The sequence below is a fragment of the Schistocerca gregaria genome, chromosome 1 (genome assembly GCF_023897955.1).
Source record: "Schistocerca gregaria isolate iqSchGreg1 chromosome 1, iqSchGreg1.2, whole genome shotgun sequence".
Classification (NCBI taxonomy): domain Eukaryota; kingdom Metazoa; phylum Arthropoda; class Insecta; order Orthoptera; family Acrididae; genus Schistocerca; species Schistocerca gregaria.
In genome coordinates this window covers 548,193,915-548,210,410 of record NC_064920.1, presented here as the reverse complement: position 1 = coordinate 548,210,410, position 16,496 = coordinate 548,193,915, and positions in this window count along the sequence as shown.

The window sequence follows — 16,496 nt, the reverse complement described above, 5'->3', positions numbered from 1 at the left end:
CAAGTGAGCTTGGAGAAGCCAAAAGAGTCTCTTCGTGAATTTCAGTCACGCGCCATGCTGCTTGAGAAGTCGGAACCCTCCACGCGGCTTTCACCAAACATTTGCGCTGCCATGATGGACTTCAGTACTTGCTGTACACCCAGGATGCAGACGAGTCTTCGGTAAATATACTGCTCTCTGGAAGAACAGCGCAAAATCGCCGCCTTTCTCCAGTGACTCGGCGCTTACGTACTTATACGTGGCACTCACTTCAGCGGTCAGCGCGCGGTTCTGTTGAGAAGAACAAAAGCGGTACTTGGAGGTCCACTGGTGGTCGAAAGGGATTGCTATCAAGCTCGCCGTCGATACTGAGGTCATTAGAGATCGAGCAGTAGCTCAGATGGGAAGTATTGCGGGTGAAATCAGTCGCGGTTTTCTCATAAGTAATGTCCATGACGCTTCTTAACTGATCCACACATTTCTGGGAAATCTGAGTCGTGGTCTTGAGTCCGAGGAGTGGCTTGATGCGGCTCTCCACGCTAGTCTACGCCGTGCAAAACTCTTCATATCTGTATAGCTACTGCCACACACATCCACTGGAACATGCGCGGTGTATTCAAGCCTTTGTCTTCCGCTACATCTTTTACCTCCCACACTTGCCTCCGCTATCAACTTGACAATTCCTTAATCCCCTGGATGTTTCTAAACGGTCGATCCCTTCTTTTAAAAGTTGTGCCATAAAGTTCTTCCCCCCCCCCCCCCCCCCAATTTCATGCAACACCCCCTCATCATTTACTCGATATAACCATCTGCTATTCAGTATCCTTCTGTAGCACCATAATTCAAAAACCTCTTCTTGTCTGAACAATTTATCGTCAACGTTTCACCCATTTAAGGATGCTTCTTAGCCCTTCAGTTTTAGTAGCTATTAACAAATTAATCTTTTTCAGAAAGGCTTTTCTTGATTTTGCCGAACTGCGTTTCGTATCCCCCTTACTTCTACCATCGTCGGTTGTAAAATTCGCTTTAATTCGACTTACTCCACTATCCACTCTGCTTACCTGACTTTCAAACCCGTATGGCGTCACTGACAAAACTAGTTTCTTAAGCCAGTCTAAGTTTTAATTTCTTCTCCCCGTGCCGCGCGGGGGTCTTAGGCGTCTTGCCACGGTTCGCTCGGCACCCCCCCCCCCCCCCCCCCCCCCGTCGGAGGTTACAGTTCTCCCTAAGGCATGGGTGTGTGTGTTGTGCTTCGCGTAAGTTAGTTTAAGTTAGGTGAAGTAGTGTGTAAGCCTAGGGACCGATGACCTCAGCAGTTTGGTCCGATAGGAACTTACCACATATTTCCAAATTTGTTCTCCCCGAAATTTAATCCCTTTCAAAATTTCTCCTTCGATTAATTTACTACAAGGTGGCCATCCCAATGCAGCAAGGTCGATGATTCATTTGAACAGAGGCAGAGGGTGATTGGAGTGTAATCTATGTTTGTGGTTTGAACGATGCTTTCTAGAATACTAACGAGTTAGCGGACATGAATTACGGTTCAAAATGGAATTCCAGAGAGTACTGCATCGGGCAGAGGGTGAAGGGAGTGTAATCTATGCCGACAGCTGTGGCCCAGCCGTTCTAGGCGCTTCAGTCCGGAACCGCGCTGCTGCTACGGTCCATGCCTCGGGCATGGATGTGTGTTATGTCCTTAGGTTAGTTAGGTTTAAGTAGTTCTAAGTCTAGGGGACTCGTGACCTCAGACGTTAAGTCCCACAGTGCTTAGAGCTTAGAGCCATTTGAACCATTTTTTTGTAATCTATATTTGTGGTTTTAACGATGCCCTTCTAGAATATTAGCGAGTTAGCGGACATGAATTACGGTTCAAAATGGAATTGCAGAGAGTGCTGCATATACTTTTGCCTAACACAACCTCCTATGTTTAGACATGTGAAACACTTTGGGTGCCAACAGTGCATTGCAGCCTACCAATAAACTGTGTTACTATGCAGAGTATACCAGTAGGAAGTGACGGTGTTATGAAGACGTATAACTGTTCATAAATATCACCATTTCCAGTATTACTTAGGAAGAATTTGCAACGCACGAGTCGCAGTTTACTGAATTTAGTGGGATGAGTCGCTTTTGTTAGGTCAGGCACGTCGACGTACCCCCTAAATGCACGCACAGTTGTCACTGTCTGGTGAGACAGGAACGCAATGTTTTTATCCTAATAGAGCCAGGAATACGTTCATTGTGAAGTATATGACTGCATTTCATCTTCCTCAACTGTATACAGGGTGTATCTCAAATGAATGCAGAAAATGAGAGGGCTAGTAGAGCGGATCATAACAAGCATATTTCACACAGCAAGCCATGTCCACATTCCTTAGGCAGGTATTACACTATCAAATTTCTTTGTCCAATATCTTTGTCAAAGAAATTTGATGGTGTAATAGAGAACTTTGTCAAATGTCGTCCAATATTTGATCAAATCAAGGGCCTCGCTGTAGATTTGATCAAAGACGTCCCTTGTCTTCTGCTCACTGCAATGTGAAATGTTACCACGTGGAGCGCTAGCATCGCTGCAGCGTTCTGTCGTCTGTATTGTTTTTATAAACATTGACGGTAAATACAATTGGTTGTACCGACAACCACAAAATTAATAGGGATGTATAAAGTTGATGAGGCGCTTTACAGCGTGAGGCACACTGAATACAAAAATAGATTAAGAAGCTGGGAGACCTAACCTAACCTAACCTAACTCTCTCCTGTATCAAGGAACCTGAGTGTTACAGTGAGCCTGTCTTCTGCAGATATAGCAGTTCTTAAGTGAGTATTGTGCTTTGTGATACGAGGATACACTTCAATGAGCACATACAGAAATGTATGCTCATCTATTATTAAGTAATAGATGTACGACTTGACGTCCTCCACTATAAGCTCACGTAACAAGTTTTGTTGAATGCTTTTATCGTGTCGTCGTAAAACCCACGATTTCACCCAGGTACGTTTCCCTTTTTGCGCGGCTTCTCTTTTGCATGTGCACACGGTGCAATTGTGGTACATGGAACTGCTGCGGTTAATAACAAGTTGTTGTCAGCCGTCTTGAACTTTGACGAAAAATATTATGACAATGTAATACCCCTTTTAGGTCTACGTCAAAGATCTTTATCAAATATATTTGACGGAATATTTGATCATATCTTTGATAAAATCTTTGACAAAGAAATTTGATAGTGTAATACCGGCCTTAGCGTACGGCGCGGGGCGTCGTTGGTAGCATCGCGCACCGCTAAGAGGGTAGGCACACAACGTGCCATCCGAGCCGTCATGGTAGCAGGCCTGAAGGGCATCGATTTATCGATTTGAGTGTAGTGTGACATCAAGGTAAAAGAGGCGTCGGGATGAAGTTTTGTAACCTTCATTTGTAAACGCTGTAGTTGACACAGTTGCGAATACTCCAGGCGGGACATCACTACAGGTTTTCCTCTTCTTACCGGGACGTGAACGTGTAGCTTTTGGCTGTGCAAATGTCTCTTTGATATGTGTTGAACAGAGGGCAGCACCTGTGCATATTGCGTGGTTGGGTACGCCCTACATCAGTTTGTCACCAAACGGGGACATTCTTGTGTTTGTTACTGTGTGGAGCGGATAGGAAATGGAGCGCTCCTCTTGGGAGGAAAGGGCAGATGTGCTTATGGAGCGATGGGTGGAGATGTCCACGCTGTCCAACGTTTGTACCACCCGCGGTTTCCAAATCTTCGAGTGCCAGATCCACTCACGTTTACTGCTAGGCCCCTACGAGCGACAGATTCACTTGAGGTACGTTTCCCTCTGACAGGTTCTCGTAATGGCACATTTGCATTTAAGCACTATTTCGAAACCCTGTGTATTTACTTTGTGTTACAGGTGCGAAGGCCCAGATGCGGTTTGTCAACGCAAAGTACATACACCACGGCTTGAAGCGGGCGTGTCAGCACTGTTGGAAAACACGCCCTCAACACGCTCGCGGAGTGTTGCACGGGTGATGAGTGTAAACCGTTCCACAATTTTGCGTGTGTGGCATTGCGGCGGGGCGGGTTAGAAACTGCGTCGTCTGTGTTGCGTATTGGTTGATCACTGTCTCTCGTCGTACTGTGCACTACGAAAGTTCCATCTACCTCAGTATGGCGTCTGATCACCAGCCCGTTTCTCTGCACACGTAGATACTGCCGAGACGATGTTAAAAGCAACGTCAATGTTTACGTTTGCAAAGTCCGCATAAACTCTGGTAGCAGGCTGTCCTGTAATATCTTATAATAGATTTCGGGTGGAGGCGAGTGCTTCATCACTTTAGAAAAATGGCAAAATTCTGCAACGAGTTCTTTTATTTCTTTAGGTTCAAAATTCAACATTTGCCATCAGCCCGTATTTAATTAACGAATAATGTCACCGTCCTCAGCTCACAGTAGATACACCCCAGTACACACACAAGGCAGCCAGGAATGTACTTAAAGTCCGACCCGAATTATTACTATTTTCAGTCATTACTCTGCTACAATATACGAGTTTCACTTTCGGTCCTTTTCAGTGGATTTCTATTAACAGAAATTGCTCGCCAACTATTCCATAGACGGATATGAAATATGGCACGCGAAATTTTACAAAAGCCGAAGGTACACACGCGTTTATCTCTATAACGAATCTCTTCGCCGAACTCAAATTTTCACACACTGTCCGTAAATGCAACTGTTTTCACGGAAATACAATCCGGACGCGAAATACCAGTAACTTTTTAATTTTACTCATAACGTTGACGAACACTTCCAACATGAATTGTACGTCCGACTGGTAGCCAACAACTGACTGACTGCCGTCCCTTCCAGGGCCTGTCACTACTTGCAGCCGGCCGCTGTGGCCGAGCGGTTATAGGCGCTTCAGTCTGGAACCGCGTGACCGCTACGGTCGCAGGTTCGAATCCTGCCTCGCGGCATCGATGTGTGTCATGTCCTTAGCTTAGTTAGGTTTAAGTAGTTCTAAGTCTAGGGGAGGGGTGACCTCAGATGTTAAGTCCCATAGTGCTCAGAGCCATTTGAACCATTTTCTTACGTTTTTACCACATACACACTCACTCACTCTCATTTATTCACACAACAAAACAATTAGCTATTAAATAATTATTAATCGTCTCTGAATTCTATGTTACGAAAATGAAAAATAGTGAACGCTTTTAACTATAAAAAATCTAAATAATTTGTTCTGACATTTGGCGAACTTCTGTAATAATTCCAAATGATACTACACTACTGGCCATTAAAATTGCTACACCACGAAGATGTCATAGCACATACGCGAAATTTAACCGACAGGTAGAAGACGCTGTGACTTGCAAATGATCGGCTTTTCAGAGCATTCACACAACGTGCTGACATAAGGAAAGTTTCCAACCGATTTCTCATACACAAACAGCAGTTGACCTGCGTTGCCTGGTGAAACGTTGTTGTGATGTCTTGTGTAATGAGGAGAATATGCGTACCATCACGTTTCCGACTTTGATAAAGGTCGGATTGTAGCCTATCGCGATTGTGGTTTATCGTATCGCGACATTGCTGCTCGCGTCGGTCGAGATCCAATGACTGTTAGCAGAATATGGAATCGGTGGGTTCAGGAGGGTAATGCGGAACGCCGTGCTGGATCCCAACGGTTCCGTATCACTAGCAGTCGAGATGACAGGCATCTTATCTGCATGGCTGTAACGGATCGTGCAGCCACGTCTCGATCCCTGAGTCAATCGATGGGGACGTTTGCAAGGCAACAACCATCTGCACGAACAGTTCGACGACGTTTGCAGCAGTATGGACTATCAGCTCGGAGACCTTCGCCGCGGTTACCCTTGACGCTGCATCAAAGATAGGAGCGCCTGCAATGGTGTACTCAACGACGAACCTGGGTGCACGAATGGCAAAACGTCATTTTTTTCGGATGAATCCAGGTTCTGTTTACAGCATCATGATAGTGGCATCCGTGTTTGGCGACACTGCGGTGAACGCACATTGAAGCGTGTATTCGTCATCGCCATACTGGCGTATCTCCCGGCGTGATGGTATGGGGTGCCATTGGTTACACGTCTCGGTCACCTCTTGTTCGCATTGACGGCACTTTGAACAGTGGACGTTACATTTCAGATGTGTTACGACCCGTGGCTCTACCCTTCATTCGATCCTAGCGAAACCCTACATTTCAGCAGGATAATGCACGACCCCATGTTGGAGGTCCTGTACGGGCCTTTATGGATACAGAAAATGTTCGACTGCTGCCCTGGCCAGCACATTCTCCAGATCTCTCACCAATTGAAAACGTCTAGTCAATAGTGGCCGAGCAAGTGGCTCGTCACAATACGCCAGTCACAACTCTTGATGAACTGTGGTATCGTGTTGAAGCTGCATGGGCAGCTGTACCTGTACACGCCATCCAAGCTCTGTTTGACTCAATGCCCAGGCGTATCAAGGCTGTTATTATGGCCAGAGGTAGTTGTTCTGGGTTCTGATTTCTCAGGATCTCTGCACTCAAATTGCGTGAAAATGTAATCACATGTCAGTTCTAGTATAATGTATTTGTCCAATGAATACCCGTTATCATCTGCATTTCTTCTTGGTGTAGCAATTTTAATGGCCAGTAGAGTAAAAGACAAACTGCTATGAATCCTAACTGACTTTAATCTTATAAGTGTCGGTTTTTGGTGTTTTAGGTAATTATCTACAAATTCGAAAGTATCTCAGCTAGATAGCTGAGATTTTAACACAACCTTCCTTTTAATAACAAAGGGCGGTATATTGACTTTTAACTAAATTGAATAAAACTTAATATAGTGTATTTAGATTCTTAGGGGCTAGAATATTCTGTCGCTCGGATTGACACAGGTTCAGCTTCCAACGGCTAGGCTAGCAATAGGTGCGAATGAGTCTCGCTACGATACAAGCGGCTGTTTCTATCACCGCCAATGGCTCCAAAGCTACGAGCCGTACTGCAAAGTAGTGCAATAAATGCTATTGCGTATTGACTCGCGACGTTACAGCATGAAGATTATTTGCACCCCTACCGCCTCCAGAATATTCACGCCCTTAATCCCTACAATTTTCCATGTCGAATTGAATACTATCAGTGGTTTTATAAAGTTGTGCCATTCAGCCGGACTTTCCAAATCGTGTACTTTTTACGGATGAGGCATCCTTTACACGAGAGCATGTTCAACAGCCACAATCAACGCGTGTGGACACGGGAAAATCCGCACACCACCTTCGTTCGTGGTCTCCAAGGTCACTTCGCTGTCAACATTTGGGTGGTTTGGCAGGCGATAATCTTGTTGGTCCGTACATTTCTCCTGGCGACTGAACGCAAACAGATACTAAATATTTTTACGAGAAACTTTGACAGAGTTGTTGGGACATGTTCCCCTCAAGGTGCGACAGCAAATGTGGGACCAAAACGATGGTGAACCTGTGCATTTCGCACATGTAGTGCGAATCCATTTGTATAAAACTTTTGGTGAGAACTGGATAGGGCGCGGTGGGCCGGTGACATGGCCTGCACGTTCCCCCTACCCGTCGCCCATTGATTTTTTTCTTCTGGGGCGTGTCGCGTATTCCCCACTGCACACCCTTTTTACTTTATATGTAGTTTATATGGCATAATATTTTAATTAATTTTATATTGCTTATTGTTGCGAGCACGACGGATAAAATACAATTCTCGCTATTAGTTTCTGCAGTTGAAAATATTTTAACTTTATGCACTTTGACCTATTATGTGGGGATACGCACAACACTGAAAGATTTCCTGCTGTGGACGTACGATTTTTAATTTGCAAACTATTTTTATATAACACTGATCTGGCGTGTTAGATATGGAACATGGTACCATTACTGTAACTAATTATGAAATTAAAAAAATGCCCTTCGTTACTTTCATTTCTTGAATGCACTAAAAATTACTCTTATGACCTGTACGGAATTACAGTCTGTTATGTAAAACGTAAAAGCTACATAGTTTTTTTAAATATATGATATAATTTTTTTAATATAATATATATAGCCATGTATGGAAGTGAAGCATGGACGATAAATAGTTTAGACAACAAGAGAATAGAAGCTTTCGAAATGTGGTACTACAGAAGAATGCTGAAGATTAGATGAGTAGATCACATAACTAATGAGGAGGTATTGAATAGAATTGGGGATAAGAGGAGTTTGTGGCACAACTTGACTAGAAGAATGGATCGGTTGCTAGGACATGTTCTGAGGCATCAAGGGATCACCAATTTGGTGCTGGAGGGCAACGTGGAGGGTAACAATCATAGAGGGAGACCAAGAGATGAATGCACTAAGCAGATTCAGAAGGGTGTAGGCTGCAGTAAGTACTGGGAGATGAAGAAACTTGCACAGGATAGAGTAGCATGAAGAGCTGCATAAAACCAATCTCAGAACTGAAGACCACAGCAACAATGAACACTATTAACTGCCACGACTAACATGAGAGCATGAGACTAAAAAAATTACATTTGATTCTTATGTTACTAGCCAGAATAGGTTTTGCACAGCAGTCTTTGATCACACACGAGTAAAATTTTATAACTCATGAATTATTTACGTAACTGATAACATAACAGCAGCTGCCGATGTCCACTTGAAAATGACATAATAAAATCCACAATTTCCCTCTGAAGTTTCCAGGAAGGTGAAACAGATCATTTTAATGTACCGTTCCCTGCCCCTTATGTTGCGGGAAAACTGCTTTCATTCAATTTAATTTGAATTTGCAGCTTCAGCGGTTACCGCGATCGCTGCACGGCTCTGCGTCATGAAAAATTCCTAATATGCTGAAAACGGTTAAGAATGTGGAATGAAATCTTGGGCAAGCTAGCAATAAATTATTACAGGTAATAATTTTAACAATTTCTATATTAAAAAAAAATCAACATAAACTGAAAGTACATACCTTTTACAAATATCAGCCTCCAATGGCGTCTTTCTGGATCAAAGGACAAACGAAGGCTACCCGTAAGCATTCTAGTGAGCGTCACAAGCTCTTACAACTTTAGCGGCTACAAGAAAACAGAGATAGTAATGCTTTAACCTCCACTATTTATAGGAAATTTAATATACATCTTTTCGATTATTTTTAATTAACATTGTCTGCTTCGATACATTCATTCGCCGACCACAGACTTTATTTGTGAAATATAGATACATAAATATTGCACAAACATGAAAATGAAAAATTGTTATTTCCTTTTATTCATAATATATAACCATTCATACAGTAATGGAATAATAATAATACAGTCTTACATTCTGCGTGGTGTCTGCTTGTTCTAAGTCGTGTCTCCCTACCACTTTCGAGCAACGACGCTCTGAGCGTGTTTTTTAGGGAATTGACTAGTTTGAACCTGGGACCTGTTGCTGGTAAGGAGACGCCAGACCACACATGACATGTAGAGTTCAGAAGAGTTCAGTGAGACTAGCGATGATATAACCAAATACTTAATGAGTTCAGCGTCAGCTCCACTGCACTCCCTGTAAAAGAATCTTGATACTAACTAAATTTAGTGGAAGGGGTTCAAGGCTTTCCTATTTTTAGTTAGCTAGTAAAATAACGTCGAAAAAGCAGTTAAGTTTACCATTGGAAATTTTATTCTACTCACAAAACATTGTTTATAAATTGCACTATTGATAAAAGGAAATATTTTATTACGGGATGATAAAAACCAACTGCGTCCAACAAAAATGTGAACGAATGTTCCCTGAGTGGGTTTCCAAGTTCTACAATGGATCGGAGGATGACCTATGCCATATCACATCTATAATTTAGGTCGTAAATTACATTGGGTGATGTGGCTTCTCAATAATTATATAACAGAAAAATCGTCGCGTTTCAGATTTTAACTTACGTAGCAAATGTGAACACCATGAGCTTTAATTGACGATCGGCACTAGTATTACGCAAAAAGGAGGTGTAACAGATGAGACTTCTGCAGTTCTGAGTGAAGCTTTATGCGCTGTTATGTGGCATCGCGTGCGTTCATTACCTTGTCGTTGGTTAGGCAGCGTCAGGGGGTGGCAGATGGCGCAGCTCCGCACACCTCGCCATCTCGGAAGCAACTCCCCCTTAACTTCTCCTTACTACAATTTACCGAAGTTGGTTTAGAAAAAACTATCTACCTGTGTTTTCATATGACCAATCAGGGTCTCAATGTTAACCTTAAGCTCTGCCTACAAAAATTCTTTCTATCCAATGAGGAACGTTATACTTTTCGTGGTGGGGCAATGTTTTTAATGTTTGCAATGTAACAGAGACGCGAAAAAGTCTCACGCTTAAACTTGCAGCTGGTGTGGCCCTTTTAGTGTTATCATAAGATCTATACTGTTCTTATCGAGGGCTCTATCTTTTAACATGGGCTGGGGGTGGTCCTGGCGGTTGGCTGGAGACGTGGGTGTCCGTCCCTATATGGTAGGGCCTTCTAGGTTAACACGGTTCTGTTCTCGGCTTCTGTTCTCGTTTCTCCCCTTGGAACTGCGTCTGTCTCACAGTGGGAAGGTATGACATGCATTTAGGCATTCTTGTGTTAGTCTGTGGTATTCCATTTGCTCACTCCTTACTCTTATTACTTTGGTTAATTTAATGTCACGATTTATTCGGAGCTATGTGACATGCTGCTTGATTTGCTTATCATGTCAGGGTTTTCATGGAAGGTATTGGATTTGCCTGACAGCTACTACATCACCACCCTTTGAACTTAATTTTTGCACTGAAGTTAGGCAATGATTGAATCGTTGTCTAAGTCAGTCAAAAATTATTCCTTTATCAAAATTTTGTTGCCTACTGTTCAGCCACGTTATTCTGGTTCTATGCTAGTTAGTATTCCTAATTTATATTTTTATATTCTTCCACATTATTCTCAAAAATATGTATATATTGACAAGAGAATATTTTTATGCTGTTATCATTATTATTAATTTTTAATTATTTTCTTTCTTTATTTAAGTGTGAAGTTTGTTTTTTAAGAAGTTTGTTATCGAAAGTGAGGAGTCTTTCAGATCGATTTTCTTAGAAATATTTTTTTATAAATGTAGTAATTAAGTAAAATCTATTCCTAACACATTTTCTAAATATCATGTACAAGTAAAATGTTTTTGTTTCTAGACACTCATTTCAACATTGTTACACTAACAAATAAGAATTATTTCCAAGAATTGCTTTGACAAAGAAATTACATAAACAAGTATAGAGATATTATCCTAACAAATGGTACAAATGTTAAAAAAAGGGAAAACATCCAATAAGATAATTTTTTATTCTTTGTTTTTATAAGGAGAAAATAAGTAAAATATAGTTATTCTTTTATTTTTATGAGGAGAAAGTCAGTGGCATATAGTTTTAGTGTTTATTATGCCTTACTTTTGTTCTTTATATACTGTCCATTTCAGAACTAATGACTTATTTTTATCGATAGTCTATTTTTTAATAAAGTCCATAGTCAATGACTTATTTTATAGTTTATTAGCTGTCTGGTGTGCTTAACTTATTTAGTTTTTCACACATTTCTTTTGCACAATTCCTACATCACATGATTTTATTTCACACATGCACACAATCCTATGAATGTTTAAGCATGAGGTTGGCGAATGTTTTTGCATGAAGGTGATGGACTTGAGTGAGATGGATGTGGGCAAGTGTTTGATGTACAGCTTCTTTCATCGTTCCTTGTTGGCTTTGCAACAGTGTGTTGTTGTTGTGGAGGTCCCATAATGGAATGGCGCTGTGAGTGCAGAATCTTGTGGTTTACTGGCTTTGTATGTGTGAGTGATCGTTATGTGTCGCTGAAAGCTGTCGTTTTTCGTTGTGATACTTCGCAAATGACTAGATTACAATAGGATAGGGATTTGGGAAGGTATGTCGTCTATTCTTCACCCATCTTCTTTCTTGGTCTCAATCTTGCGAATATTCAACTTCTGTTCTTCCTGCTTTTTCTCTGCTTCTTACTTGATTCTTGGTTCTTCTCTGAGCAGGATATGGGAATATTTATTGATAACTAGTCGCTTTGAAGTTCTCCTCTTAGTAACAGTTTGATATATTGTTTGGACGTGGCAATTCTACTTTGTGGAAGTTTTCTTCAGTTTCGTGCATCAGCGTTATGTTTAATAGTAGGAGTGTGAATTTTACGCAAATTTGTTGCCAGTTATGGCTTTTTTTTTCTTGATACTTCTCGCATTGCAACTTGTGGGTAGTTGCATCTGGTCCTTGCTGGAGTTTTTACAATGGTTCTTACAAAAAGTTTTACTTATAATCATCTAACATATGTCTAGTACCTACATTGTTTTATGCCTTCTTAAAAAGCTTTACAAATTTCGGCGCCCTTTCCATGTTACAGTTCTAAGATATTTTGAGTCTTAACTTCTACAAGAATTTTCAAATTGGTTTTTTATTTTTGTGTAGTGTCGTGGTGTACAGCATTTTAGTATTTCATATTCTTAGACTATCTACGCTTTATCACTTCACCTTAATCTATGGTACTATTCGTGTCATTTTTGTTTTTGTTTTTATTGAAACTACTTTCTTTTTCCCACCTTCCTCTCTCTTCATTCTTCTTTCTCTTGACGATCTTATCTGCAACATAAACTTGAAATATTGTGCTGATTATTTACCAGTAATAATATTAATCTTCAAACTTTTTGATATGGCCCACATGGTAAAGTCCTAAGGTGTTGCATGTTTTTGGGTTCATTAGTTGTACAGCATTATCATGAGCAATTCAGCTAATTATGACAGGTTCTTTGTATGCAGTGTAAAACTTATGTATTTTGTATTTCTGTTTGCTGGAGAGATGGTGTGTTTTTACAAATACTTTCTGGCCTACTGAGAATGTTCTTTTAATTGCTGTTCTATCTCCTCTTTCTTTTCTTTTAATGGTTGCCTTTCTGATGTTGGAGAGTGCTGTTGCTATCACTTGTTTGTGCTGTCTGCGTGGTACAATAGGAAATCTAACATTTTCTCTGGTTATGTTTGGGGGTTCAATATTTTTAAGTACAGTAGCTGGAGATAGTAGTGTAGTGCTATGTGGCATTTCATTTATTACTTCTTGAAAATCTTTAAGGTATATGTCCCAAGTGTTGTATCTTTTGCCTGCATATAATCGGCATAAAGTGCCTATGTCCTTCATAGATCGTCCTGCTGGATTTACACTAGGTTTGTACTTAGATATGTAGATGGGTTTTATTTTGTGTTGTTTTAATGCGTACTGCCATTGCACTGATTTGCATTGTGGGCCATTATCCGAAATTATTCGTTCCACTCACCTACTTGTCTGAGAAAATCTTGTCTAAATGCTTTACTTATAGTAAGACCTGTTGCCCGTTTTAATGGTGTCAAGGTAACATATTTAGAAGTAAGTTCCAAAACGACAAATATGAAAATATACCCATTTTTTGTACGTGGGAGGGGTCCCATAAAATCTGTTGCAGTTATTTGTTTTAATTTTTAGGGATTATTGGAAACATAGGTGGTTTGGTTTGGAAAGTGAAGTGTTTAGCCCTCATACATTTTTTTGCATTTGACTAATATTGTTCCAATTTGTCTTTCCATATTACGAAAATGGCTTGTTTGTTTCATTTTTTTAAAAAGCATTTCTTTGGACCAAAGTGGCCATTACTTAAATGCGTATACCATATGTACTTATTAATTAGTTCATCTGGGATATAAATTAACCATTCATTTGTTGAAACATTTCGCCTAAAAAATAAAAAATCCTTACTTCTCCACTTGTGTTTGATTCGTAGTGTTTCGGGATCTTTGTCCTGTTCTTTGCCTATGTTTTAAAATGCTGTCGTAATGTAGTTTTCGAAAGGTACTTGTTTCATATAGTACATTGTAAACTGGTCTTCTGTTGCTTCCAAACCTATATTATTGGGTGCACCCTGTGGACATTGTGATAAAGCATCTGCTAATACATTCGCTGGTCGTAGTATGTTTGTAATAGTGAAGTCTGGCTAACCTCCCATGCGTTAGTTTGGCACATAACAGAAATTCTAATGCTTTGTGGTCAGTGTATACTTTTGTTTTTCTTCTGAATAGGAAGTATCGAAAACGTTGGAAGCCCCATGGAATGGCCAATGCTTCCAGCTCCATGACTGATTAGTTTTCTCACTTTTTGTGAGTACACTACTGGCAAATGCAATTGTTTTATATTACTGTAGCCCTGCCTGTTCGTATTCTTGGAATAAAACAACTCCTACGCCTGTTTTCGCGTTATCAGTGGCCATACAAAAATTTTGTATTAGATCAGGATGTGCTAAAATCGGTGCTGTTGTTAGTGTGTTTTTCACTTTTAAAAATTCTTCATTGGCTTCTTGATCCCATACCCATGGCGTGTTTTTTTCCAGTCAATGCACATAGGCGTGGTGTTGCGAGAGAGTCGATCCAAATAAATTGTTTATAGAATCCGATGAGACCTAGAAATCCTCTGAGAGTTTTCTTATTATATGGAGTACAGAATTCTTTGATTGCCGTTAGTTTTTCTGGGTCGGGCATTACCCCTTTCTCTGAAATTATGTGTCCTAGAAATCTGACCTCTCGCCTTCCATATTTACTGTGACCCCATGCTGTTTCATGATATGTAAAAACTGATTTAATGTGTCGTTGTGATGTTGCCAAGACGGTTCTGCTATAATCACATCATCAACATAACAAGTAATTTTTTGTACAATTTCAGGACAGAGTATAGTATTAAATCCCCTAATAAACGCTGCTGATGATACGTTTAAACCAAATGGCAATCGTTTAAATTGGTAACATCTACCGAATACGATAAATGCTGTAAATTTTCTACATTCTGGGACCAATTCTATTTGCCAGAAACTACTCTGTAAATCAATTGATGAAAATATCTTAGCACCGTGGAAGTTTTGTATCAATTCCTCTAATTTTTCTGGGCGGTCTGTCTCAGTGATTATGATTGTGTTGATCTGTCTGGAATCAAGCACTAACCTGATGCTCCCATCTCGTTTTTGTACAATATGGAGCGGGCTGTTATATGTGGAGGTAGCTGGTTCAATAATATCATCATCTAACATTTTAGTTATCTCCTGGAATACTTTATTCCTGTAGCTTAATGGGATTGTATAGGGTGACACTTTAAACGGTTTGTGCTGTTTTACTTCAAAATTGTACTGAAAGTGTTTAATACTGCCAGTCTTAGGTAAAAATACCTCTGCTTTATCTCGTAAAATACCCTCTAATTCTCTTTTACTGTGTTCCGAAATACCTTGAACTTCTTGCAATTTTCCGTTGATTTCTTTATGGACTTCTAACATGAGTTGAGGCGATTCCCCCTTTTGTGCATACCATTCTAATTCTTCATCCTCTTTATCTTGCATCATTCTTAATTGTTTGTTTATAAGTGGTATTTCTTCGAATTTTAGCATTTGCTCAAAGAGAAGTGTGACATTCTCGAATATTACGCTACCTTTCCCCATATCTATTATCGCTCGTCTCTCATTTAAAAAATCTGCACCTATAATCAAATCTACAGTTAGTTTAGGTGTAATCACGAAGTTGGCTTCGATCTTTTAACCTTGACACGAAAGAGTTAACCTTGTTTGTCTCGTAACTTCCGAAGCATTGTTTCTAATAGCACGTCTTACTTTAATCTTACTTGATTTCAGAACTGGTAATTCCTCATTGGCATTACACTGCGTGAATAAATTTTCTGAGATCGCGGTCAGTTCACTTCCGCTATCAATTACAATATTGACTGGGATATGCTTTACCATGGCCTTCAAAATTGGTTGAATTTGAAAGGGTTGGTTCTGTTCTTCTTTTTCTTGCATCAACGAATCCTCCTCTGAATCATACATGAGTCTTTTCAGGACTTTCCCCTGTGAATTCGAACCTTCTGTAGGATAAGCTTCGACTGCTACTTCTCTCTCTTTTATTTCCTCTTCTCTATTTCTTCCTTCATTTACGCTTTCTTCAACATCCTCTACTTTTTCCTCATCCTCGTCTATCTTCTCCTTTTTCGTCGCTACTTCCACATAATCGTATCTAAATGCTCTAATTATCGCTTCATAACTTCCTTCATTATATACGTTGGGTTGTGTGCCCACTAGTAACTTATTTCAACTTCTGACGACTGCGCATTATCCTCATTGAATTCGCTTTCCCTGGTTTCCATCTCAAATAGCTCTGTAATACTCACTACTTCGTCCTTTCCTCCCACATTCGTTGTGCATGGATCTGGTAATTCATCTTCCCCGTCTATATTCTCCCAATTAATTTCGTCCCAACATGATATTGTTGTTTTTCTGTCTTCGTTTTCGTCTGGTCCCTGCAGATTTGTTTCTGCCTTCTTCTCTTCTCGTCATAAGGTATTTACTTCTCTGTTCAAGGTGCTGCAATTGTCCTGGGTCGGTGCGTCATTTTCTTTGGCATGGGCGCTTAGCTGTCAATTCGAACGTTTATCGGGGTTTGGTGGTCTTACCTCCACCTCTTCTATCTGT